General features: G+C 59.6%; 1 protein-coding gene across 6 annotated transcripts in view; it reads right to left on the bottom strand.

Annotated features, from left to right (window-relative positions):
- The window catches only part of RBFOX3 (RNA binding fox-1 homolog 3), a 392450-nt gene that overhangs the window by 160255 nt on the left and 208228 nt on the right, over positions 1-23967 (bottom strand). For all 6 annotated transcript variants that reach the window (XM_059147638.1, XM_059147636.1, XM_059147633.1 and 3 more), the window contains one exon: positions 19465-19572. The gene's annotated coding sequence lies outside the window, so the exon portion shown is untranslated. The remainder of the gene's footprint in view (positions 1-19464; positions 19573-23967) is intronic.

Raw genomic sequence — 23967 nt, 5'->3', positions numbered from 1 at the left:
TTTTGGCTCCCAGGATGGAGAACCAGCAGGAGACACTTCTCCCCGGAAAACGCCGAGCTTCCCCCGCCTCTGGCTGAACGGCATTTCTCCAACCCACAGGAGACCCTGAGTGTGGAGTGTCTGTGCAAAGAGAGAAGGAAATTGGGTTTCAATTGATTCATTTTTCCTCTAGATTAGGTTTGCGTTGAGTTGGGGAGGGGGAGAGATGGAGGGGTGGGCTCAGCAGGGTGCCCGGGACACCCTCTGTGCTTCAGCTCAGCGTTCTCCCTCTCTGCTCCCTGGGGGACTGGGGATGTGTGTGGCAAAACCCACAAGGTGGGAGCCTCCCCGAAGCCCCGGGCAGGCCAGGCCACAGACGGGAGACTAGGTCCACAGCAGGTACCTGGGCCTGGCTAGTCAGCTGGGGTCCCCTGAGAATCAGGCTCTGTACTGTGTGCTGGCAGCTGACGGTCAGACCCCATGGCATCCGGGCAAGAGCGACAGCCTCTTGGAAGCTCCCGGGGCGCAGGTGCCGCTGACCGCGGCTACCTCCCTGACCGCGGCTACCTCCCTGGAGCTGCATGCTTACAGCACAGAGCACCAATGCGCCTGCCTTTCCTCTGTGGCGGCGGTGCCCGTAGAGCAACGATTACCCACAGAATACCAGCTGTGGGGGGTGCTGATCCCACCGCACCCTGTGAGCAGGGCCCCAGAATTCTCCCTTAGCCCGCCGGGCCTTGGGGGGCGGAGAGAAGGCTCCACACCCCCTCCCCCGTGACACACACCGGTGTCGAGTGCATCCTGAAGGGGACATTCCTGCACGCACGCTCACGGCAGCAGACGCACGAGGGTGGGAAGGCGGGAGGAGCCCATGCGCCCTTCCACAGGTGAGCGGGTGAACAAAACGGCATCCTCACCACTTACTGGGCACAAAACCCAGGAACGCAGCCCGGGCACATGCACAGCGCAAACAAACCTCAGGAGCGTTGCTGCACAGAAGCAGCCGAGTGCAAAAGACCATCCGTGGCGTGAGCCCATCCTTACGGAATGTTCCAGAATCCTTAAATCCACGGCGATGAATCACAGATTGGTGGTTGGCAGGGGCTGGGGGAGGGGGAAATTGGGGGGTTTCCTGACACTGGGAGTGGGGTTCCTGCCACAAACGACATTGGAACTAGATCGTGCCACTGAACTATTCACTTTGAAACGACGGATTTTATGTCACATGAGTTTCGCCACAATAAACTCTTCGAAAATGAAATTGAAATGAGGAATACCCCATGGAAATTAGGAGACTATACCGGGGTGCAGAGCGGGGGGAGCTGGGTCAGCTGCCTGCATGTTCCCAGCCCCCGAACATCTCACGTTTGTACTTGGCCATGGGGGGCTGGTGGGGATAGGGTCACGGGCGCCTCCCTGGGCCTCGCGTGGCCTCTCCTCACCCTCCCTGGCTCACATGACTTCAGCATCTGGGGTCTGTACCCGCTTGCTGACCGCACTCAGGGACGTCCTTGGTCCTCAACAACTGGAAGGCTCTGGACCCATCTGCAAACACTTGCGTTTTCTGGGGGCAGGGGTGGGGGTGGGGGGCCGCCTTCTCCGCCGCAGTGCGCTGAGAGCCCACGGCAGGACGATTTCAAGGAAAGTGTGATGGAGACGAAGGTAAAAGCCTGCGCTCGCGGCCCACATCCCAGCTCACGCCGGATCCCTGCCTGCACCTCGAACTGTGGCTGTGTCAGGGACAGGGCGTGGGCACGTGCAGGTGCAGGAAGCGGGAACAGGGAGGAGGAGCTGTGAAACAGCGCCATGTCGTTGCCCTCTCAAACTTGCTCAGAATGCTCTGCCCAGAACCTGGCCCTAACATGGTGCCCTTGGACCCTGTGTTGCGGGATCAGTTGTGTGTCCTGGGGTTCTGAGACTCAGACTGGTTTCTGCCATGCTCTGTGCGACCCTGGGCCATCTACCGGGCTAAGCTGCTGAAGGCTGCAGGAGGCGGGTGGGGGACAGAGATGGGCCAGGCCAGTAGTGGGAACACGAGACCAGTGACTCCGTCTCACTCACTGAGCCTCAGTGTTCCCATCGAGAAAGGGGAGAGGCACCAGCTGCCCCCTGATCGCCAGCCATGCAATCTTTCCAAAGCACACTCCAGGTCCTCCCTGCCAAGCCCCGACGAAGCACCAGGGTGAGCGTCTTGGCCCGGACCCCAAATTAGTATATCCACCTGTCTACTCACCCTCCCGCCTACAAGGATCCCATACTCAGCACGTCTAGAACCACATCCCTGAGAGCCAGCCACCCAACCTGCCGCTTACTCTCCGCGTGTGACCACAGCCACGGGGGGCGTCTGAGACCCGTGTCTTCCTCTCACACCCCACTCCCGACCCATCAGCAAACACTCAGGGGTCCACCTTTGAAACAGATATGGAATGCCACCCTCTGTGGCCTCCACTGGGACCCCCACAGGCCCAGCAAAAGCTCCCCACCTGGTCAAGCTGCTTCCGATCGGGCCCATGACTCACCGTCAGGTCCCCACAAGGCAGCCAGCGTAACGCACGGGGTAGCACGGTGTCTTTGCCAGAACGCCTGCGCGACCCCCGACCCCCACGTCACTCAACACAAGGGCAGAGCGCTCGGGGGGGCCCCGCCCGCCCCCCGATCTAGCCCGCCCTCCTCCCTCCCTCTGCGGCTGTGTGCCCGCGGCGCCCTGGTCCACGGTCGGGTCTGTGCTCGAATGTCCCCTCGGCGAGACCTGCTCACCCCTTTACTTCCCCTGCTCTCCTCTCTCCCCGCCATAGGACTACGTGTCCCCTGTCTGTGCCACGGGCGTTCCTGGACCCCCAGCACCTAGAACGGGTGCTGGACGCCATGGATCACTCACAAGGGAAAGGAAAAGGTGCCCCCCCCCGCCCCGGGGAGGTCTGATGGGGAAATGAAAGCCTGCAAAACACAGAAAAGCGACAGGTGCAGACAGGTCTGCCAGCCCAAGAGAGTCCCCCGCGACCTGTCTTCCCGGAAGTGTGACTGCAGAGACACTGCTCCCGCCCCTCACCCTTGGTCTCCTGCAGCCGGGCTTCCGGCCCCTCCATTCTGGTCAACTGCTGTCCCGAGACTCCCCAGCCACAGAACGTCCTTATTTCCAGCGATCACTCCCTCCCCCTCAAGCTCTGGGGGCCCCTGGGGGCCCCGCTCTCCAGCCCGTGTCCGCTTGCTCCTTCTGCTTCCCTGGCCTCTCTGTTTGCCTCGCCGGCCTTCTCAGTCCACGGCTACACTCCACCAGCGCATTTCATTCACCTCGTGTTTCAGCTCCCTCTGATTGGATGATGACTCCAGACCGATGGGTCTGACCGTACACCCTCCCTGATGTGAGTGCATCAGAGAGAGAGAAGTAGCATGTTCTGGACAAGAAACGCCTCACGGAAGGCACGGATCCTGAGGGAGAGCGGCTTGAGCTAGAAACGGAGCTGTTTGGTGTGGACAGAATGCCAGCAGCAGAATGAGGCCAGACGAGTGCCGGGGACGGGGACGAGAATGCCAGGGAGGGTGTGGCCCTCAAGGGAGACAGGTGACGTCCACCCTGGGCACCGCCTATCGCTTTCACATCTGGGAAATTACTCCACCACAGCTGTGCTCTCCAGCCTTCTGCTGCCCATCATGGGCCCAAAGAAACCCCATCGGAGGCAGAGAGAGGGGCTTCTCTGGTGGGTCTGGCACAGCGTCTCCCCCACCTGTGGTCTCTGGCCCGAGTCATCAGCTCGAGCCATTCTGGAGCCCTTGCCGGCCCAAGGCTCTGTCCCTTCAAGGTTGACAAGCTGAAGGCACGGCATGGCGAGGCCCGTGGAGAGCTCTTGAGGACGAGGCTCGGTGTCTCCCCTGGAGGTGGACAGGGAGGCAGGGACCAGTGTCACTGACCACTGGGCACAGAGATGCCGCGGCCCTGCCGACCCTCAGCAGCCCACAGGGAAGCTGACCGCTGCTGCCCCCGGCCGTGAGCCCCCGCCTTCACTCCCGGCCACCCAGACTTGAGGCCCCCAAGAGCACCCCCGTCTTTTCTGTTCCCTCTCTCCTTCCCTCCCAGGGGCCATTCTTCTCCACAAACGACTGTAAGCCCCGGCCCAGCTCCCCGGCTCAGGGGACGGGCCTCCCGGGTCCCCTTCTTTGGAGTCATCTTTACAACTGCCTCTTGGCTCTCAGCCTCTGGTTTAGAGCTTCCCCCAGAAAGTGGTGTATTTTATCTTTATGTGTCAGGATTTATATAAAAAGGGGATAGTTCAACTCTAAATGTAATGAGTTGGAAGAACAGCTCTCTGGTGGCTTTCTCCAGTGAACACGGCATCAATAACATTGATTGCTAAAAATAACTAATAACCCTGGGCTGGGGGTGGCCGGGGACCGCTCCAATCCCACTCTAGAAGGGATATGCAAGCAAAGCAGGATCCTGCCCTAAGTACAGGCCCCCTTCCCCCCAACAGGTGCGTTCCTGGAGGAGCTCAGCCTGAACATAGGAGGAGACACACAACCCCAGTGTGTGCAGATGGTGGCCAGGACCTTCTAAGGCGCTGGGGTTGCCTAGGGGTCAGGTGGGGAGAGCCTTGCCCTCCTCTGGGGAGAGGTGCATGATTCCTTGTGTCGTACCCGAACCACAGGCTTCCTGAAGGGCAGCGGCGGCACGGCCCACGTGCGGGTCTCTGCCTCAGTTGGACACACCTTTCCACATGCGCTTGTCACGTGATGCTTATCCTTGACGCTGTCATGGGAGGGGTCCCGAGCACAAGCAGCCAGTGAACAAAATCCAGTGTGGACACGAACGACCCTCGCTGACGCCTTCTGAGCTCAGGCCCAGGGAAAATAAAGGACGTTGAGGCTGAAGGTTTGCCCAAATCAGAGAAGCTCCAGTCTTTGACGCGGCGGGTGGACAAGCACGTGCACCTCACTTCACCCCTAGAGGCTCCTTTTCTGGGTTTGGTGACAAGTGGATGGAAAGGCTCTGCCATACATGCAAAGTCAGCTCGCCTGTGCCCTCAGCTCTGGCCACTCTGCCCTTGACAATGCTGGCCACCTTCTCCCAGAAACGGCCGGTGGGTTTAGACAGGTACTGGGGTGAGGCGGGTCAGCTCGGTCCACACAACTTCTTGTGTTTCTAGAAGGACGTTGCACCTAAGCTCTCCTAACGCCCCTGCCCGGCCTCCCCAGGCTGCAGGAGAAGCGATGAGTTGGGGAGGAGCTGAGGACCGGGGGAGTGACGGGCCGCGGCACAGAGCCAGCTCGCGGTTATGGAAAGGGGCTCTTCAGCGAGCCCCAAACGAGTCTAAGTTAATAGAGAAGGAATAATGTGTTTTAAAATAAATAGCAGAACTGTCAGCTCTGATGGCCAGGGCAGTAAAGCATACGGTCACCGGAGTCCCTTTGTGAGGTTATTTTCTGTTTTGTGTGTGTCCTGGGCACAGGGCAAGAGCCACGGCTCTCTCGGCCGCGAAGCATTTTGGATTCTGGGACAGCTTCGTCGGCTGAGTCGGAGCATGGGCGGTAAGGAAGCTGCTGTGGGGTTGCGGTCGGTGGCCCACGTGCCTGCAGTTAAATAGCGGAGGTGCGGCACTACGCGCAAGGTAGGGGAGTCCCCTGAAGCGCCTCGGGAAAGCTCTTGGTCAGGGAGGCTCCTCCCTCACTGGGCGGGAGGAATGGGGCCGAGGGCACAGCCCAGAGCCCTGGGTGGTTAGGGCAGCCCCTCAAAACTAAGAGCCCCACGTGGCATCAGTGATGAGACCTGCAGAGCCACAGCGGCTCACATCCTGGGCAGGCAGGACCGAAGTTTCTCTGAAGGCTCCTCTGATCTCTGTTCTCAGGGGCCAGCGGGAGTGTGGGGGAGCCCCTGCAAGCACAGATCACAGTGGGAACCTGGCCCTTTCCCCTGGCCACTCCCAGAGCCTTTCTGGATGGCCCCATGTGGTTCCTCTATGTTCAGGAGGAAGAAAGTGGACTGCCTTTGCAGGCTGGCCGAGGGAAACTGGGACAGTGTGTTACTTAGGAAGTCTCACATAGAGACGTCACCATGCAGCAAAACCTTGGACTTCACGATGCTCAGCCTCACTCCCGGGCTGGAGACATGAACTGGACCATCACAAGCTCCCACAACCTAGTGCGATTCTACAACTTAGAATCCCCAAGGCCAGACACTAGAGCCCCACCATTGATTCCCAATCCCTCATTCAGAGGCTTGTGTTGGTGACCAGCTGTCTGGAATTGCTCTGTTTTGTTACAAATCTTCCAATAATCATGCCAAGAGAAGAAGGGGGGAGGGTTTGTTTAAAAGCCAGAGGGAGCCAAGAGTTCAAGTGACACCAGGACACAGCAGAGGACAGGTGTGACCAGGAGAGAAGCGAGGGGACGGAGGTCAGTGTGCACCCCTCTGAGAGCCAGAGAGCCCCTGCTGGGCTCTATCTCGACCCTCCGTGCCCCGCTGTGATGGAAGCAAGTGCAGGACACAGAGGCTGTCGCCAGCCCCTGGCGGGGCCCCAGCACAGAGAAGGGGCTAAAAGACAGCAGTTGAAGGAAGGAATTAAAATGTTAGTCTACAACGATGACATATTTATGCCGACACTGGCGCTTGGCACTGTAGACACACACACACACACACACACACACTCCCCACACTCTGCCCCTGGAAGTGTTCGATGCTGCAGAGGGGAACGCTGGGCTGCTCTTGCTGGATAATGAGAGAACAGCGGTATGCCAAATGCTTAGAACAGATCCGTTTGCTTTCTTTCCTCCGCTGAATTCTGCCACCAGAGACCTCTAACTATTGTATTCTGATTCCACCTCGGAGAAGCTGCATCTGGGGGCGGGGTGGTGGTAGAAATCACCTGCTCTCTTTATGTTAGCAAAGTAAGAAGCAAAACAGACTTCATTTTGGAATCCGGCCTTTCTTTTGGGAGTTGGTAGAAGAGACCATTCCTCCCGGAGGCCTTGCTATGGCTTTATGGGGCTTTAGATCTACTCCCTCTTCCCCCCACCCCTGCCAAAAGCAGGCCCCTGGAGCACTTGCTTGGCTAGAATATCAGACACAGAGGTCTCAGAAGCCTCTTCTCTTTTACACGGCTGCTATTATTAAAGCCATATGTTTACACTATAGTTCACAGTTTTTCAAGTCCACTTAAAGCTACTGTCTCATTTGGTCCGTTCCAACAGTCACAAGGTTGGCGGGGCGGGTCTCATCACATCCATTTTACAGGTGAGAACACTGAGAACGTGGGGAGGCAGTGACCTGTCCAAGGTCACGTGGGAGCCGCAGAACTGTCCCAGGTCCTTGCCTGCTGTCTCTCGTTAACCTGCTGCTTTGGGAGTGGGGGTGGGGTGACAGACAAGTGTGGGATTGTGTTGCAGCCTTGGGAAGCGGTGACACAGCCTCACGTGTGGTCACCTGTCCAGCTACCGAAACAGGTAAGTATTCCCACTGAAGGCTATGGGCTCCCCAGCCACAGCCGCATACTTGCCTCCTACAGCTGGGAATGCAGGGCTAACCAAGCCAGCTTTCTACTCCCCTTCAATACATGACGACTTTTTCTTAATAGCTTCTCCACCCCTAAAGCCCCTTGGCAGAATCTCGGACTGGAGGGCAGTTTATCAGCTTATACTGGGCACACCGACCACCGAATCCCGGGGTCAAGCAGCTGGGTCCTACTCTAGCCAATGCCTTCACTTAGGGAGAACAGGGAAAGGCAGGCAGCGGAGGGCAGGGGTTCAGCACCACGGACAGTGGCCGGCAGGTGCCCGGAGCTACCGCTTCCTCCACCCCTGGCGGCTGGTGACAGGGCCCCAGCTCATCTCCGCCCCCTGCCTCCAAACACAGGGCACTCATTTATCACCTGGAGACAGCAGCCAGTGCCTCTGTACGCTCACGCCACTGCCGATCCGCCTTCATCAAATTCAAAACATGATTGCTTGTCGCTGGTTTTAATTCATTTCCCCACCAACCCTCCATTTGAATAACGTCCTAAGTTTTCTTCCTCAGGAGGAAGAGGGTCTCCCCTGGCGGTGGGTAGGAAAAGCCCAGGGCCCAGTCCAAACAGCCTGGTCTTCCCCCGAGATAATGACGTGCAGAAGGCTTGCGAGGAGCCCCGTTTATCTTTTCGATGGCACTTGTTCCGTGCTGGGGGCTCTGTGAGAGAGGACAGCCACCATGGGGTGTGCTCAGATTCGGGGGTCCTCTCAGAGGTTACGGTTTGCTCTGGCGCCCGCGGCAAGGGCCCACGAGGCATGCCATATGCAGATAAATTCTGCTGTGTGCGTGCTCACTAAATCCACCGTGCTAGAAATGCATTCGGAGGCAATCCTGCCTGCCCACAGCAGATTTTCCAGATCCTGGCAACTGGAGCATGTTAGGGACGAGATACAGCTGCCAGGTCTGATTTCTTAAATCAAGATTCGTTTTATGGGGAGGGCAAGAGGAAAAAAATTAATGCACAGCCTGGCAAGGTGAGGGAGGAAGGGTGGGAGGCTCGCCTGCCGCCTTGGCCTCTCTGTACATTTTGGGCGGGAGCCAATTCCTTTCCAGCAAGTGGCTTCCAGCTCAGGAAAGGGGGAGGGGCTTCCCACGGGCAGCCTGGCTCCGAACTCCAAACTGTGGGGTCTGAGCGTGAGCGAGGTAAGGTGCTGACGGAAGGAGCAGAAGTTGTTGGTTGACGATGTGTGTTGTTTTCCCGAGTCTCAGCCATTCATTCCTGTTGGTTCCCACTGGGTTTCCTGCCCCCAACCCCAACGCCTCGCAGCAGCTACTAGGGACCCGTGGGTGCAACAGCTGCTGGGGGCCCAGCTCAGGAAGTACTATGACTCTTCTGTGCCCTGCCAGTGCTTTCTGGGAGTGCTGGGCTGCGTGGGGTGCTGGGGCACCTCTGGGAGTGTCTGTCTGCCTGCCTGTGGCGGGGCGGTGGGACGGGCAGCGCTATCTCTAAATAACAGTGAGGTTTTACATACTAGATGCGCGAGCGTCATCCCCAGCGTGGACGGCCAGCTCTGTTCCTCCACTTCTCAATTACAGCTCGTGGGGGGGGGGTGGGGGTTGGGGGTCGAGAAGGGGCTGGAGGAGGGCAGAGGCAGACATGAGACGAATTAGAGACTTTTGTTGCGCTTAATATCAATTCATTTCGCGACTGCTGACACAGCCAGATTCCATAGCCCAGAATTTATGGGGCTCCCCAGTGCGCAGACGCACAGACTCAAACAGAAAATACAAAAGAACTTTTAAAAAATGACCTGCCATCAGCAAAAAAAAAAAAATTTAAAATTTTAACCCCCCTCAAAAGCCACCAAAGTCACACACACACACACAGACACACACACACACACACACACACACCACAATCTGATTTTGATTTTCTTATTGGTTTAGGTCACTTAATCTCATTATGTAATAATCACATCATTCGCCAGCGTCAAGCCCTGTTTCATTACGTTATGGGCAGACTTTATATTAGATACACACGCAAAAGTGATTAGCATAATGAGCATGTCAGCAAGGAATACACTGAGGGAAGAGCAGAGCCCCGGACCTGAAGGACAGTGGTCGCCCCTCGGTGCCCTCCCTAGGGACCTGCACTCCCAGGACAGCTCCTGGCAGAAGACTCCATGCCCAGACTCGGGGGTTCTTCCGTAGCCGCCTTACTACAGCTCTCCCTCCCCCGCTCTCCCTCTCCCTCCTCTCCCCGCTCTCCCTCCTCCCCCTCCTCTCCCTGCTCCTCCTTCTCCCTCCGTTCTCCCTTCTCTTCCCTCCCTGCTCTCTCCCCTGTTTCTCCCTGTATCCCCTCCCCCACCCTCTCCCCCTTCCCCTCCCCCTCTCTCTGCTCCTCCCCCCTCCCCTCTTGCTCTTCTCTCCCTCTCCCACTGGCGGTGCTTCTTTCCTGATTTCAGTTAGTGTCTCTCTTTCTATTTGTTCATCTTCAAGTGCCCTCCAAGGCACGCTGCCCTCCCCGTCTTGAGTCTTGGGCTCTACAGTTCCCTCTCCTCTGCTGAGCAGCCATGCCTGGATCCAAGGCCTCCTGGGCGGCCTTGGATCACAGAAGAGACGAGTGACAGCGGCTCACGGCAGCCCTCGGACACCCTGGACCACCTCTGGGAGATTGGGCAGTGGCACTTTCCGTGGCCTCTGTGGGCTCTGGCCTCTCACGGCCAGCTCATCCATATTCTGGGCGCCTTTCACCTGCCCGGAAGCCGGCACTTGGAGGGGAAGGAGAGCCTCTTGCTGGGGGCAGGGTCCTCTCCTGCACCAGCAGGTGCGACCCACCCCTCCAGGGCCCTGTTGCTTCCTGGGCCATCTCCATTGCATCAGGGAGACACTTCCCAACCACATCCGGCAGCTCTGGGGGTCCTCCGGCGCAGGCTGGGCTCCGATCCCCGTGAGAAAAGCAGAGACACAGAACAAACCCACAGAGGAGCAGAAGGGCTGTCCTCCGGCCCCATGCCAGCCATGGAACATGGCGGGATGTCCTCTTCAGGAATGTGGGGGTTTATTCACAACAGAAGTGACCAGACACATCAACCTGCACACAGACTCCCACCTGCCAGGGAGTTGGGGACCACAGGAGTTGACAGGGTACCTCTGTGGCCCAGCACACTTCCTCACCCCCCAAATGCCCTTAGACATTTTCTGGAGAGTTGAGTAGAGAAGCCATTCGTGGTATTACCTGAAGGGTCACATTAGAAAAACGAAACGAAACAGTAAGCATGCGAATTGTGAAGCAAAGCACGTGTCTGGGAAACTGCTGGTGTCCGTGTCCCATCCCTGAAGCTCCTCCCGGCGGAGAGCTCACCACCAGGCAGCTCTAGAATGCGTCTGGGTGAGGCACCGGACCCCGCAGTGTCACAGCGAACCGGCACTGAGAGGAAGAGGCGGGGAGGCTTATTATAAGGCAGCCCGGGAACATGGAACGTGTCCTCTGGGAGAAGGAAAAGATCCCGGGGATGAGCTACTCTGGTGGTAGGCCACTGAGAAGCACCACACGGCAAAGGAGCCACGTCTGCATTCCACGAGAGCACTCCTGGGTGCCCAGACGGCACCAGGCACTGGGAGGGGCTGGGTAGGGGACAAAGGTGAGTGGTCGCTCCTGCCCCCTTCTCTGCTCCCTCTGGAGGAGCCAGGCCAGGAAGCACGGCACCACTCTATGCCTGCTGAGCCCAGGGCCAAAGGGATGCCTGAGAAGCAGGGAGGTGGGAAGGGGGAGAGCCAGAAGGGCTTCACGGAGGGGATGCCCTGGTTGAGTATCGGAGGACAATGAGCTGTTTAAGGAGACAAGGGAACAGTGAGGGCAAAGGCACAGAGAAGCCAATGTTTCACTTGACAGCAGCCCGGAGAGGTCCTGCTGTCACCAGGGGAGTCCTTCCTGGAACCTGGCCCACACCAGGTGGCTTGGGCGACGGAGACTCACCTCTTCACATCTCTGCCCTGCACTCACGCACCCTGAGAGTGGCTTGTGGGGCTGGCCGGAGGGGGCGGGGGAAGTGGAAGAGGGTGAGGTCTTCCATGGAGGCTGAGATAGCCCCTGACCTGAGGCCACACAGTATTGACCTTGGTGGCGGGAGAGAAGGAGGAAACAGACTGTCCTGGCGGATCGGTGAGGGCTGGGGTGGCTTCATCCGAGCACCAGCGCCTGCTGACTGCAAGGCTCAGAGGCGGGAGGGCTCACGTCTGTAACTGGAGAGGCTTGTCTGGATTCAGCATCGTTGAAACAGTCCCCGCGCCGGATGCAGCGGGACGCGGGGCCGCAGGGTGGGCACGGGAAACGAGCGAGTGCATGAGAGGCCACACCCGGGACCAAGGAGACAGGAGGACATGGGGGCACCACTCCTGATGCACACCCAGGGGGACAGGGCCCAGCCAGCCCGAGTACAACACTGGACAGCCACGGGCCTTGTCGCGGGCTGAATCGTGTCCCCCAAACACACACAGGCAAGACCTGACCCCTAGCACCATGGGGTGCCTGGATTTGGGGGTGGGTCTTTAGAGAGGTGATTTAAGTTAAAATGAGGTGATTGCGGTGGGTGGGGAGAAACAAATCCAATGTGCCCGGTGTCCTTATAAGAAAAGATCGGGACACAGACATGCACAGGGGACAACTACGCAACGAGGAGACGGCCGTCTGCCCGCCCAGAAGAGGGGCCTCAGAAGGAACCACCCTGCTGCCGCCTCGCCCCTGGTCGTCCAGCCTCCAGGACTCGGAGCAAACGTATTTCCCAGGCTGAGGTTTGGGTACGGCAGCCCGAGCCCAGTGCTGCTACGGGAGCACCGGAAGTCCAGGAGAGCTGGGGCGCATGGAAAAGAAAGCCGGTGACGTCATCCAGAACAGGAGACCCGACGCTGTCAAACCACAGCCCTGATTTCCAGCAAAAGGATCTTTCACTTCTACACGCACAGTAAAGACTTTCACCCCTTGGCATCCATGTGTGGGTAAAGTGATTCTAGAACACCCAGGCTGGGGGTCCCCCGGGCAGAGGCTGGCCCGCAGCACGGGTGAGCCGTGCGCTCCGGGGGCTGACGAGGGAGCGCTGTGGAGGAGGCCACATCACGCTGCCGCTGACTCCGCGCCGGAGGGCTCGGTGGCTGAAGCACAGACTCATCTTGCTTTTTGTTTCCTGAAGAAACAAACGGGTCTCAGGAGAGAACGGCCGGACGTTTCGGTGATTCCTTCCCAGAAGATCCCACCTTTGTGGTCAGGCAGATTTACACACAGAACCTCCCACGGGGGTTTCGGGGCCGTCAGGATGAAACATGGCCCCCGATTCCTGCACCCACTCCTGGAGAAGGAGGCTTTGTTCCCCACTGCGGACTCTTGGCACCTTGTGGGCCCCTGGACCGTCCCTTCCCTCAACCCGCCCGCCAGCTGGCTGAACACTCAGTCCCAGCGAGCGGGCGGTCCTGGCTAGAAGCCGCTTCCCTTCAGAAGGGAGCCCGCGGGAGCCCCAGCGGGTGCTTGGGGGTCTCTGGCCTCCCCTCCCCAGTTCCCACAGGGTCATTCTGGACCTCTGCTTCCCTGTGTCGTCCATCAGGACGTGGAACCTAGCTGGGTGAGCAGCTAGTAGGACACAGAATCTCCCATCAGGACGTGGAACCTAGCTGGGTGAGCAGCTAGTAGGACACAGAATCTCCCATCAGGACGTGGAACCTAGCTGGGTGAGCAGCTAGTAGGACACAGGATCTCCCATCAGGATGTGGAACCTAGCTGGGTGAGCAGCTAGTAGGACACAGAATCTCCCATCAGGACGTGGAACCTAGCTGGGTCTACTAGCTAGTAGACACAGAATCTCCCAGGACGACGTGGCCCCACGAGCCTCACCCAAAGGCAGGAGGAAAACCGCCTGCAGTGGACTTGTCTTCCAGATGGACAGCCGCGGAGATGCACCCGGACAGACCGCCTTGGGTGGGGGTGGCCTGCTGCTGAGGCTGCCACCCTGGGCCTGTGGCCCACAGGTGTGAGGGTGTGCGTGTGTGTGCCTGCGTGTGCACAGTGGAGCACGGGAGAACCCCATAGGAAAGCAGGTTTCCAAACCCGTTTCATTTCCTTCATGTCAAGACAGAGGAACAGACACACACGCTCGTGGAGAAGCAGGGCTCGTGGCAGCAGAGAGACGGGCGGGGCTCTGACGATGGCGGGTCCACGTGGCTTGGCCCTTCGGCTCCACAGAGCCTCGCTCGGCCTTGAACGGGAAGGAAATCCTGACGCCACCGCAGTGTGAGCGACCCCAGAGGACGTCAGCCAGAGAGGCTGGTGAGGTCTCTGGGGCCTCACTACCGGGACAGACAGCAGACGGCAGGCGCCGGGGGTTGGGAGTGGAAGGTGGGGTTAGGGACTGATGGGGACAGCTTTGATTTTGCCAGATGGAGAGAACTCTGGAGGCAGGTGGTGGCGGCCACGCGGCCTCATGATGTGCCTGGTGCCCACGAACGGCGCACTTACACACGGTTACGGCGCTGAATTTTGTTCTGTGTGTTTTACCACAACCCAAAGTGAAGTTCTAGTGGCTGGTCCGATGGCAGTGGGTTAACAGAACTCACTACCGTTAGTGTCACTGAAGTTGGTATAGGAGCCCCCACTGCTAAACTGGGCTGGCTTCCAAAAAGTATCAAACACGACGCAAACACCCACCACGCTCTCTGGTGTGACGGCACCAGCCCCTCCCGTTCACGGACGACGGTGCTCCCCCCTCCCGCAGACAGCCGGTCAGGCACGTTCTCATCCCACGGCACAGCAGGAGGCACGAAGGTCACCTCACTGCCTGGGATCACTGGCTGGTAGGAGACAGAGCCAGGCCTCGCACTGGGTGCTGCCGGCTCCATCAGGACCCCCGGGCATGTGCGCTGGGAAAAGTAAGTGATGCTGGATTCCAGACCTCACGCACCGTACAGCTTGCTCTGCTTCCTCAAGCGCTAGTTTTAGGGGAGGGAGGGGCAGGGATGGCGGCCGGCAGGGCACCTTTCAAAGCAAAGTAACTGAACACTAGTAAACACGCCTGAGTGAGGGGTGTTAGTCGGCGGTGATGGGAATGGTCGCTCAGGAACCGGTCGGGGGGGGTGGCCACACCTCATGGCGAAGGTGCGAAAGGCCACTGAATGGTCGGCTTTAAGTTGGTGAATTTCATGTTATATGAACTCAATAGATTATTCTAAAAATATACACATCATATATATATATATTTATGTTTATGATTAAACTGCAAATCCCACTCAAGTGGCCTGAAACCGAAAGCAAATACATCGGAAACCTGGGCGGACTGTCCGTCTGGGGCCGTGTGAACGCACGCAGAGCCCTTGCCCGTGAGCACCGGCTCCCCTGGCTGGGCCCCTGCTCTCCTTTGGGTGGAGATGACTCGTCAGGCGGAGATGCTCGGAGGGGAGGTCACAGCGTCAGGGACGGTGACACCACCTGAAGCCCCTGGTGCCGAGCCGTGGGCGCCAGCTTGCAGCCTGGGATTTGGGGTTTCCAGATCTGGTTTTATTGAAACTCCCCCGAGTCTCTCCTGAGACTTCTCCGTCTCACTGCAGAATGAGTGACGCGGCCGGAGTCACAGGACGCCCTCATCTCGCCAACGGCGACTTCGCCTTATCCTTTACGGGGAAGGGGTCGTTTATTCCCCAGTCGTGGCTGCTGGGACCAGGCCACCCGATAAACAGATGAGACTCGTGATGAAGGACATTATCATCGCCTTCCAGCCGACCACGAGAAAAAGCTTCCCAACGTTGTGTGCAGTGCACGCGCCTGTGAGTGTGAGCGTGCCTGGGTGTGGGTGTGCGCGTGCTGGCGCGGGCGCCGGGGAGGCGGGGAGGGAGGCGGCGTGAGGCCAGTGTGCGCCCTCCCTGCATTTGGCCGCGCGCTGGGCTCTCCTGCATCCGAGCATGTCTGAATGCCCCGGAGGAGCCCGTTTATCAAAGAAGCTCCGAGGAGGGGATGTTTGCAGACTCCTTTGTGGTGTGAATAATCATCTCCTAATTCCTATTTGGGAAATTAATCTTCTGGTTTCTTGAAGTGTGGCAGAGAGTTTTGGAAACAGGGTTGAAGGCTAATGCCTGTGCTGGTCCCTGGCAGCACAGCTGCGGGGCTGGGTAGCTGCGTGACGACAGCTCCACGCGGGGAAGGAGCGCGCGGTCGGTGAACACGGGGAGAATCCAGCTGAACGCACCCCCGAAGGTGCCGGTAGCAAGGACAGCACCAGCGCGCGGTGCGACCCCATCTCTGCACCATGCACGCAGCGGTGGTTTCCGACCCTGGGACTGTCCCTTCGCTGTCCTGTCTAGACTTTCCACAGATCTATCGCTCACGCCCTAACGAAAAGTTCGCTTTAATTTAAAAAGAAAAGCAATGATGCTAGGGAAGCCTGTAGACCCTTCTAGCCCCAGGGGAGGAGGCGAACTGAAGGGCCACCCCCTTGCTCCCAGCTCTGACATTCCCTGGAGGTGCGGGGGCTCTCCTGCCCTGAGGCCCAGAGTGCCGCTCCGGGCAGGACCGGGCTCCACGACCCGTGTCTGCCAGAGAAGCAAGTTCTCGCACTTGGCTCCTTCCTCAGACCCTCATGACACAGACACTCTGGGCTTAGGGAGCCAGGACGATGTGGTCCTTGCTCTCCGCCAGTGCCCATGCAATACGGCAGGGCCTCCCGAGGGGGTGGGGTTCAGGGGTTGGGGCCGGAGTAGGGGGGCGAGGCCAGCAGGAGGCAGCTCCCTCCCCCACCTGCAGGCGCCTGGAGCTCAGCTCAGGAAGACACGGCAGGCAAAGCAAAGCAGGAGCTCCCTACTACTTGTCCAGCCCGGCAGGTGCACCAGGCACAGGAAGTGTCCCTTTCAGTCTGACGACAGCTGAAGCAGGAGAACCAGCCCTCAAAGGTCCTGAGTTGGATGCAGAGCAGCCACCACCACCGGCTGTGAGCCCTGGGACGAGCCGGCGGCCGGCAGAGCCCCCTCTCCTTCTCGGCACAAAGAGGAAGGAGCTGGCCAAGACGGCCCCCAAGTCCCCGCCAGCATGGACGTCCCATGGCATCCCACGGGTGTGACATCACGTGACACAGTAGGAGTTCTGACTGTGACAGCACCTTCCTCCTATTTCCCTTGTGTTTTGGGTCAGGAAAGGATTTTTAAGACGGAAAGTCCTTGCCAGCCCGGAGTGTCCCCATCTCACGCACGTTCACACTCGCACACAGACGTGTCTGGTGTAGACTCGGACCCAAGCACACAGGCAGGTGTCCTTCCTCAGCTTCCCGGGCCCGGGAACCCTGCCTGCAGGCTCCACTCTCTGTGCTGCACAAGCCCCATGCCGTGGAGGCCTGTCGGGCCCCACACCCCACAGCCAGGCCCGCTGTCAGCTCACGGACAAACCACTTCTGCCCCGCTGAGCTGAGCAAGGGTCAGAAGACCCAGGAAGGTGTGGACACCGGTGGTGGCCCCTCCATTCCCGGCCCCCAGGGCCTCGTGGGCAGGGGGAGCTGACCCCCACAGGGCGTGTGAGGTTCAAGCAGGGCAGTGGGTGAGAGCCCCCCAGGACCCACAGGCCTCCTGATAGAGGGGAGCACACCCCAGCTCCTGTCACAGCTGCGCCAGAGCACCAGGGCCCTGCTGTGTGCCCAGCACTGGCTGACCGTCCGTTCACTCCTGCCTTTCATGGTCACTTTTTCTTTATACCCGGCCCCGACTCTCCCAGAGCAAAAACAAAGAAGCCCTAAACTTGTCCACTGAACGACCAGAAAAGTGCGATGCGGAGCTGTCCCGACAGGCCTTGCTCTCGGGTTCCCTGTGCTCCCGTCCTGTCCCCCTTGTCTGCCTGCCCAGGACAGACCGTAACGAAAGCAGGCTCGCCTGCCGCCCCTCCAGCCTGCCCTGAGCTGAGGGGAGGGATGCGGCACCTGGGAACGCTGCCCCGTCTGCTCTTTCTGCCTCTTCCCTGGCTGGGCTTCCTCCCGCTCAGCCAGTGAGGCCGGGACGCAGCGGGGCGGGCGAGCAGCTTGGAGCTAAATATACTCCGGACAGGGCAGGGAGTCCCCGCTGGGCCGTCGTCCAGACTTGAATTCCACTGAGGGGAACTTGTAAAAACGCCTTTCCACCTGTTCAGGCTGAATTCTCTCTCCGCCCCAGGCAAGCAGCCGCCCTCCGAGGACACATGACCCGGCGGTGAGAGCCCAGTGGACCGGCCAGGTGGCCTGCCGCGGACCTCTGTGTCCAGCCCGGGAAGCAGCAGGAGGCCACCCAGGCTCTGTCCTTGTCGGCTGTCCTGCTGGAGCAGCTAGGACAGTCGCACTGCGAAAACCCAGCAACACCGACGAACACCCACGGTCTCACTTCGTTTCCCTGGGAGAGAATTTACCCAACATGGGACGAAAGCTCTGCATTGAACTTTCTGTAGCAGCCATGTCCCTGGGAGGGAGCCTCAGCCTGGCCACCAAGGAGCGGGTGGCAGGGACCACCCTGTGCCACTCCCCCCCTAAGGAGCACAAATTCTAGGAGTGAGCCAGCACAGCACCAGGCTGAGAATAAACGAGGCCGGGGCAGAACCATTCCCTGAGCCGAGGGCACGCTGCAGGGTTAGCTGCAAACTCACCAGCCCAGGGGCGGCCTGCACGGCTATGGGGAGTGCCTGCTGGTGCCTCGTGCAGCGGACGCTTTGCAATCCAGCTGTGAGCGGACCCTGGGCACACCTGTCCTCAAGGAGCTTCCCTGTCCCCTCCCTGCTCTGTTCCCTCGGAGGCTACTCCCCTCGTGCAGGGGATTCTAACTCAGGGAAGCTGTCCTTGCTGCGACTCTGGGAGGGGGGGGGAAGGTGCGGAGACAGGCATCTTGTTCAGCAACTACCCCAGGGCCACGTCCCCTCCTTCTTTTTCATCCTCCAGGTGCCCAAGGCCGGGAGCAAAAACCGACGGAGAGATGGCACCAGTGGGAAGGGGAACCAGGAGAGCCAAGGATGCCTCCCTGTCTGCTTCAGCCACCGGATCTCCAAGGCCACACTCGAACCCCCTCCTCTGCCCCACCCGGACGGCAGCCTTCCCCGCCAGCGCCCCCACCGTCCCTGCTGCTGCGTAGCCTAGAGACTTCTTGGACCGTGGTCCAGACGTGCCCGCCAGGCATCGGACCTCTGGGTGGAGGAGGTCGGGCGTGCAAGGAGCCCTGCACCCCTCTGGGCCCTGTCAGCCACCATTCTTGGAGAGTCTGGGAGAGAGTTTGGCCCCAGGCCCTCTTACGGGAGTTTTCTTTTATATTTATTAACCCACTTTCTCTCTTGGCATTCGGAGCCCCGAGGAAGCCTCAGCCAAGGCTATTAATAGGCGGAGGCCTCCCCGGGAGGAGAACGAGCTCATACCTACAGCACAGGCGCCAAGCATAATAAAGGCTTCTGGGTCTGTCTAAACATAGGCTGTGGCCACGCCGGGGAGCAGAGGGTGGGCCTCGGGGGGCTGAGTGCCGTCTGCCCTGCTGCCCCCCACCTCTATTCCTTGGGCAGGGCTTCTGGACACCTGTGCCAGAGCTGGGCCCTGCTGGGGACGGGCCTGGCTGTCGCGCGGAGCCTCCACTCCAGGTCAGGCCCGGTGGGAGACGCCAAGGAAGGGTTTTGCGGAAGAGCATGCAGTATGAAAGACTCCTGTAAACAGAGTTTAATAAAAAGCCAGGGAGGGAATTTATGGGCAGCCCAAGGATGATTAAAATTATTTATCTACTTAGCTCCCTTGCCGGCTGATCAGTCTATTAATTATCTATTATACACTCGCTGATTTGCATTTTAGTGATGGGACCAAGTAAGGGCAGGTGAAAAACACGGAAGGGTTTAGGACCCGAGCAGCAGGGGGAAGCGGGGACCCTCCTCTCCACCAACCAGGGCTCCCCCAGCCGACACCCAGTGGTCGCACTGCCGAGACTGCCGCCCACGGCTGGAAGACGCCCCCGCGGCCTCCACCCCCACCCTGAGAAGCCCGGCTTCATGAACCAGCTCCGGGGGAGCCAGAAGTGTGAGGAGAAAGGGCACGCACCTGTTTGCCGATGGACAGCTCCGGGGACGGGTTCCCGGCCGGAGGGGCCCGCGGACCCGCTCAGGGGGAAGACTGGCGGGATCTTCCTCTGGCCGTTCTGACTTAACGCTGCATTTGGAAAAGAAAACACGAGAACAAAACCATTTTCAATCTCCAAATATCTGGAGTGCATCAGACACACGCTCTCCCGCGCTCCTGATTAAAAATACCACAGGACAGTGTCATGGGAACGGCGTCTTTGAAACGCCGCAGCCGAGGACGCATCGGGCTGGGAGAAGTTAGAACAAAGCACCTCCGCTCACACCTCAAGGCTCCCGGCCACTCGCTGCTGTCCTGCGGGGAGGCCACCGTGTCAGACTGGGCCCGGGACCCGAGGCGGGGGGCCATGCCCACGGGGCCTAGCTGGCAGTGAGCACAGCAACAGCAGGATGGCCTGTGTCGCCTGTTCCCCACACGGGACCCAGCGCTCCTGTGCAGTCAACAGTGCCTTGTTGGGGACAAATTGCCAGCATCACCCCGTAACTCATCTGGGTTCCCCAGCCCTGGGCCAGAGTCCAGGGCTGTGGCGCTGACCAGGATCTGCAGTCCGTGCAGACCTTGGAGAGTCTATCTAGACATTTAACCTCGCGCACCAAAACCTGAACCAGCCAATTCCTTCTTTACCTATGCATCCGCCATCCATCCATCCATCACCCACCGCCCACCTATCTGTCTCTCTCTGTCGCACCCGGGGCAGTGAGCTACAGGTACAGACAGGTGGGCCGGTCCATAGCTAGCCAACTCCCACTGGTTCTGTTTCTCTAGAGAACCATGGCTGACTCAGCACCTCTGGGGCCTCTCCGGCTTGCACTTCTAGAGAAGCTGGGCCCCTGGATGGCACAGAAGGGACAAAGGAGACAGTGAGGGACCAGCCGCCTCGGAGCACCAAGGACTATGGGTCAGGAGCCCAGGGACGCGCTGGCCCCGAGTCCCAGCCCGGCACCAGCATCCCCTCGCACCCCACGATCCAGCCCCACGACCAGAGCGGGCTCCCTGGCATTTGCAGGACAGTGGTCCCCATGCCCTGTCCTCCAAGCCCTGCCCTGCACCCACCCCCCAGCTGGCTGCTAAGTCCCAATGATGTACTAATAACCACAAAGCAAAAGGCCACAGTTCACGGCGCTACTGCACTGTGACTGCTGACTCGTGCTCAGAATCGATGCGCAGGGTTCTGTGCGTGCGGCGAGGTGGGGCTGTGTCCCCGGAGCTGACGCAGAGCCTCCCGGAGTCCGGCCCACCCGGAAAAGTCCCAGAGACAAAGGAGCGCGGGAGAGCGGGGCAGGGAGACAGGAACTGAGCGGGTCTCGAGAAGAGGGACTGGAGCGCTCAGTGGCCCCATCCTGAGTCCAGGCTGGGTGGTGAGGACACCCAAGGGCTCGGCCTGAGCTCCTCTGCCCGGGACAGGGCGCGGCGGGGGTGGGGCAGACTGCACTCTGGAGAGGAGATGCAGGTGGCAGCTGGCTCTCGGGGCACAGGACCCTTCCCAGGACTGGGACATGCCATGTGTCCCAAGTAGCTCACCAGGCTCAGGCCAGGAAACCCTCCAGCTCATGAACTTGAGATTTTATTGGCTTAATAAACCGAGTTGTTGCTGCTGCCCGGTCCTTCTCGGGCCCGAGCAGGAGCACACGTGAGGGTGGGTGTGCTCTGCTGGGGCTCCGGCCTCGCCTGGAGAGGAGGGCAGCGGGACGGACAGGCCAGGGGCTTAGGACAGTAAAGGCTCCCGGAACCTTCTTCCAGTGACCCTGGAGGCAAGCAACGACACACGGGTACACCCAGACCTGAGCCCGGGAATCTGGCACAGGGTGGCTAGTGACGCCACCCAGTCCTTGTCCTCGCAACGGTGAGCCGCTGGGTGACTCGGTTTCCCCATCTGCTGTGTGAGCTCTTCCATGGCTACGGCCTCCTTGCACAGCCCCAGGAGACCCTCCACAGCCCACTGCGGCAGGACCATCAAGGAGGGTAAGGTGAGTGTTCTTGCCCCCAGGACTGGTTCAGCAAAGTGCCAGAGAGGGGACAGGAGCCCACATCTCCAGCCCAGCAGAGGCCCCCAGACCAGGGGACGCCCCTACCCATTCTCCCACCTGCAGGAGCTACCCCGTGGCCAGATGTGAGCATCTCCAGCCTCAGAGGTGAGGCAGGGTTTCTCCTCTGGGCCCTGCGCCCCCTCTTCTAGGATGGTGCCCCCACATTGCTTCTGGGACCCCAGTCCTACCAGGCCAGCCTCAGGGCGCAGATGGCCAGAGAGCCTCGGAGGGCAGCAAGGGCTCATGCCCCAAACACAGCTGCTCAGCCTTTCACCGTGGAGCCTGTGGGTCAGAACCGCTCGTGAAGAGGGTCCCCGCAGCGTGGCCAATGAGGACGTCCGGGCGCTGGCGCACCGTGTCCTTCCTGCCTTCCCCCGTCCGCCCCCCTCATAAGCAGGAGGAAAGATGCACGAGAGCCTGGGATTCACACGCGGCTGGCTGCCACCTTCCCGCGCCCACGTGGACACAAGCGCAGAGTGGCGATCTCCTGGCCAGTGGGGACGGCAGTGGGATAGGAAGGCCCAGACAGGTCAGAGAGCTGGGGCCGGGATCTGGAACCTTCTGAACCCAAGCCCTCAGGCTAGGTGCACACACGTCTCCCAGCTACAAGGAGACGGGCCCCAGGACCCACTCGGTGGCGTTCCCTGCATTGTCGGCGCTTCGCCAGCAACCAAGGATCCGTCAAGGAAACGGCGGGTGCAGACAAAGAGCGCGATGCCTGAGGCGGCAGATTTCCGGGCAGCAGAGAGCGGACGGACGGCAAACACGTCAGCAGGAAGGAACCACGGACTCAATGCTGAGTGGAGGGAGCAACTTCCCGAAAGCCACCACACACGTGCACTTTGAGACAGTTTAGTCACTATTTGTGGTCACGTGCATATAAACGCTTTTTTTAAGGGACCAAAGCAGCGGACATCACATCCATGCCTGTGTGCGTGTGTGCTGGGGGCAGGGGTGAGGCTGGGAGCCGGCTATCTTCCCTGCTTCCTTTCCTTTTGAAAAAGACAACACAATATAGCTACAAGTTAACCATTTAACTGCAGGTGGAGGAACACAGATACGTACCATATTTTGCCTGAATTATCAAAACGCTCCAAATTTCCTTCGAGATGACTGTGGTTGGACGGCGAGCCCCTCGAGGGAGCGGGAGACCCTGATGCCCCAGGAGTGGCACGCAGCCCACGGCCCAGTCCTTACATACTACTCTGTCCTGCCAGAAGGCCGGACAGGTTCTTCTGGAAGGAACCAGATCGACCCTTGATACGCTCCCTCCATCTACAAGGCCACGAACTAGTCTAGAATTGTTTCTTCAACACCCACAGAGGTCCTTACAAACCGCCAGCCTGACCAGACGGGAGGTCTCAATCTGCATTCCAGACGAGGGTCGGGGTGTGCGCTGGGAACCATGCACTGAAGCATTCTGGACACTAGGCCACCGGTGCTCCCCGAACTCAGAGCTCACACGTTCCTCTGCATAACGAAATGCAAGGGAAAGGCACAGTGCCCTGGGGCCCCAGGCAGGGGTCTCCTGAGCAAAGCTTCCCCACACCAAGTTAGACACCAGGAAGTTCTGGGAGGGGAGACAGCTTTCCTGCCCCTGGCAAGCAGACAAGGAATCGGCCCACCTCTCTCCTCCCCGCTGATGGGACTGCAGTTCTGCCACAGGCGGCTGACCCCTACGTATCTCCCAGCACCGGGGGTACTTGAGACATGACCCGGACCAGCCAGGAACTCGTTCTAGGCGATTGCCCCCCAGAGCCACCATCTGCCATCCATGGGGCGGCACTGTCTTTTGGACGCCGGCCCTGTGTGGCTGGCGCACCTTCTCGGGCATGCCACAGAGGGCAGATGTGTGCCTGGCTCTGGCTCTGATCCCCCACAGCTACACGTTCCGTGTTACAAGCTAATAAAAGCCGCGTGATCAAATTCCAGGTCATTACTCAAGGAAAGGGACCCCTCTGTGGTCGACAGCGACAGTTTCAAACCAATTAAAATAAGCCTGGCGTTTCTGCGGGCTGCCATGTGCCCCCACCCTGGAGGTCTCGGAGGGCCCATGCGCGCAACAAGCAAGACGCACGAAATGTTAATGGGGACGCTAAATGCCACGGCGAGGGGTTCCGGTAAATAAGACCACTTGGAGGAGGCTAGGGGAGATGTCTCCTGAGCTAACCCTGGAGCAAGCTTCAATAAAAAAGAGATTGGATGGAAAACAATGCAGTCTGCAAGGGACAGGTCAGCCGGCTGAGCTGGGAGGTCGCTGGGCCAGGAAACCCATCTCTTTTCCTACTTCCCTTTGCAAGCCTGTGAGCCCCCTGCTGCCGGCACCAGTGCCTGCTGGGGCCCACGGCACCCACAGAGTGGGCTGGGGGCCCGGGGTAGAGTTTGCCAAGGAAACGCTGGAGAGGGCTGGGGGCGGTGCGGGAGGCTCGGGGGACCA

Source organism: Mustela lutreola, chromosome 15, assembly GCF_030435805.1.
Source record: "Mustela lutreola isolate mMusLut2 chromosome 15, mMusLut2.pri, whole genome shotgun sequence".
NCBI lineage: Eukaryota > Metazoa > Chordata > Mammalia > Carnivora > Mustelidae > Mustela > Mustela lutreola.
Note: the sequence above shows the minus strand (reverse complement) of the source record. Positions and strands in the feature narration are given on the sequence as shown.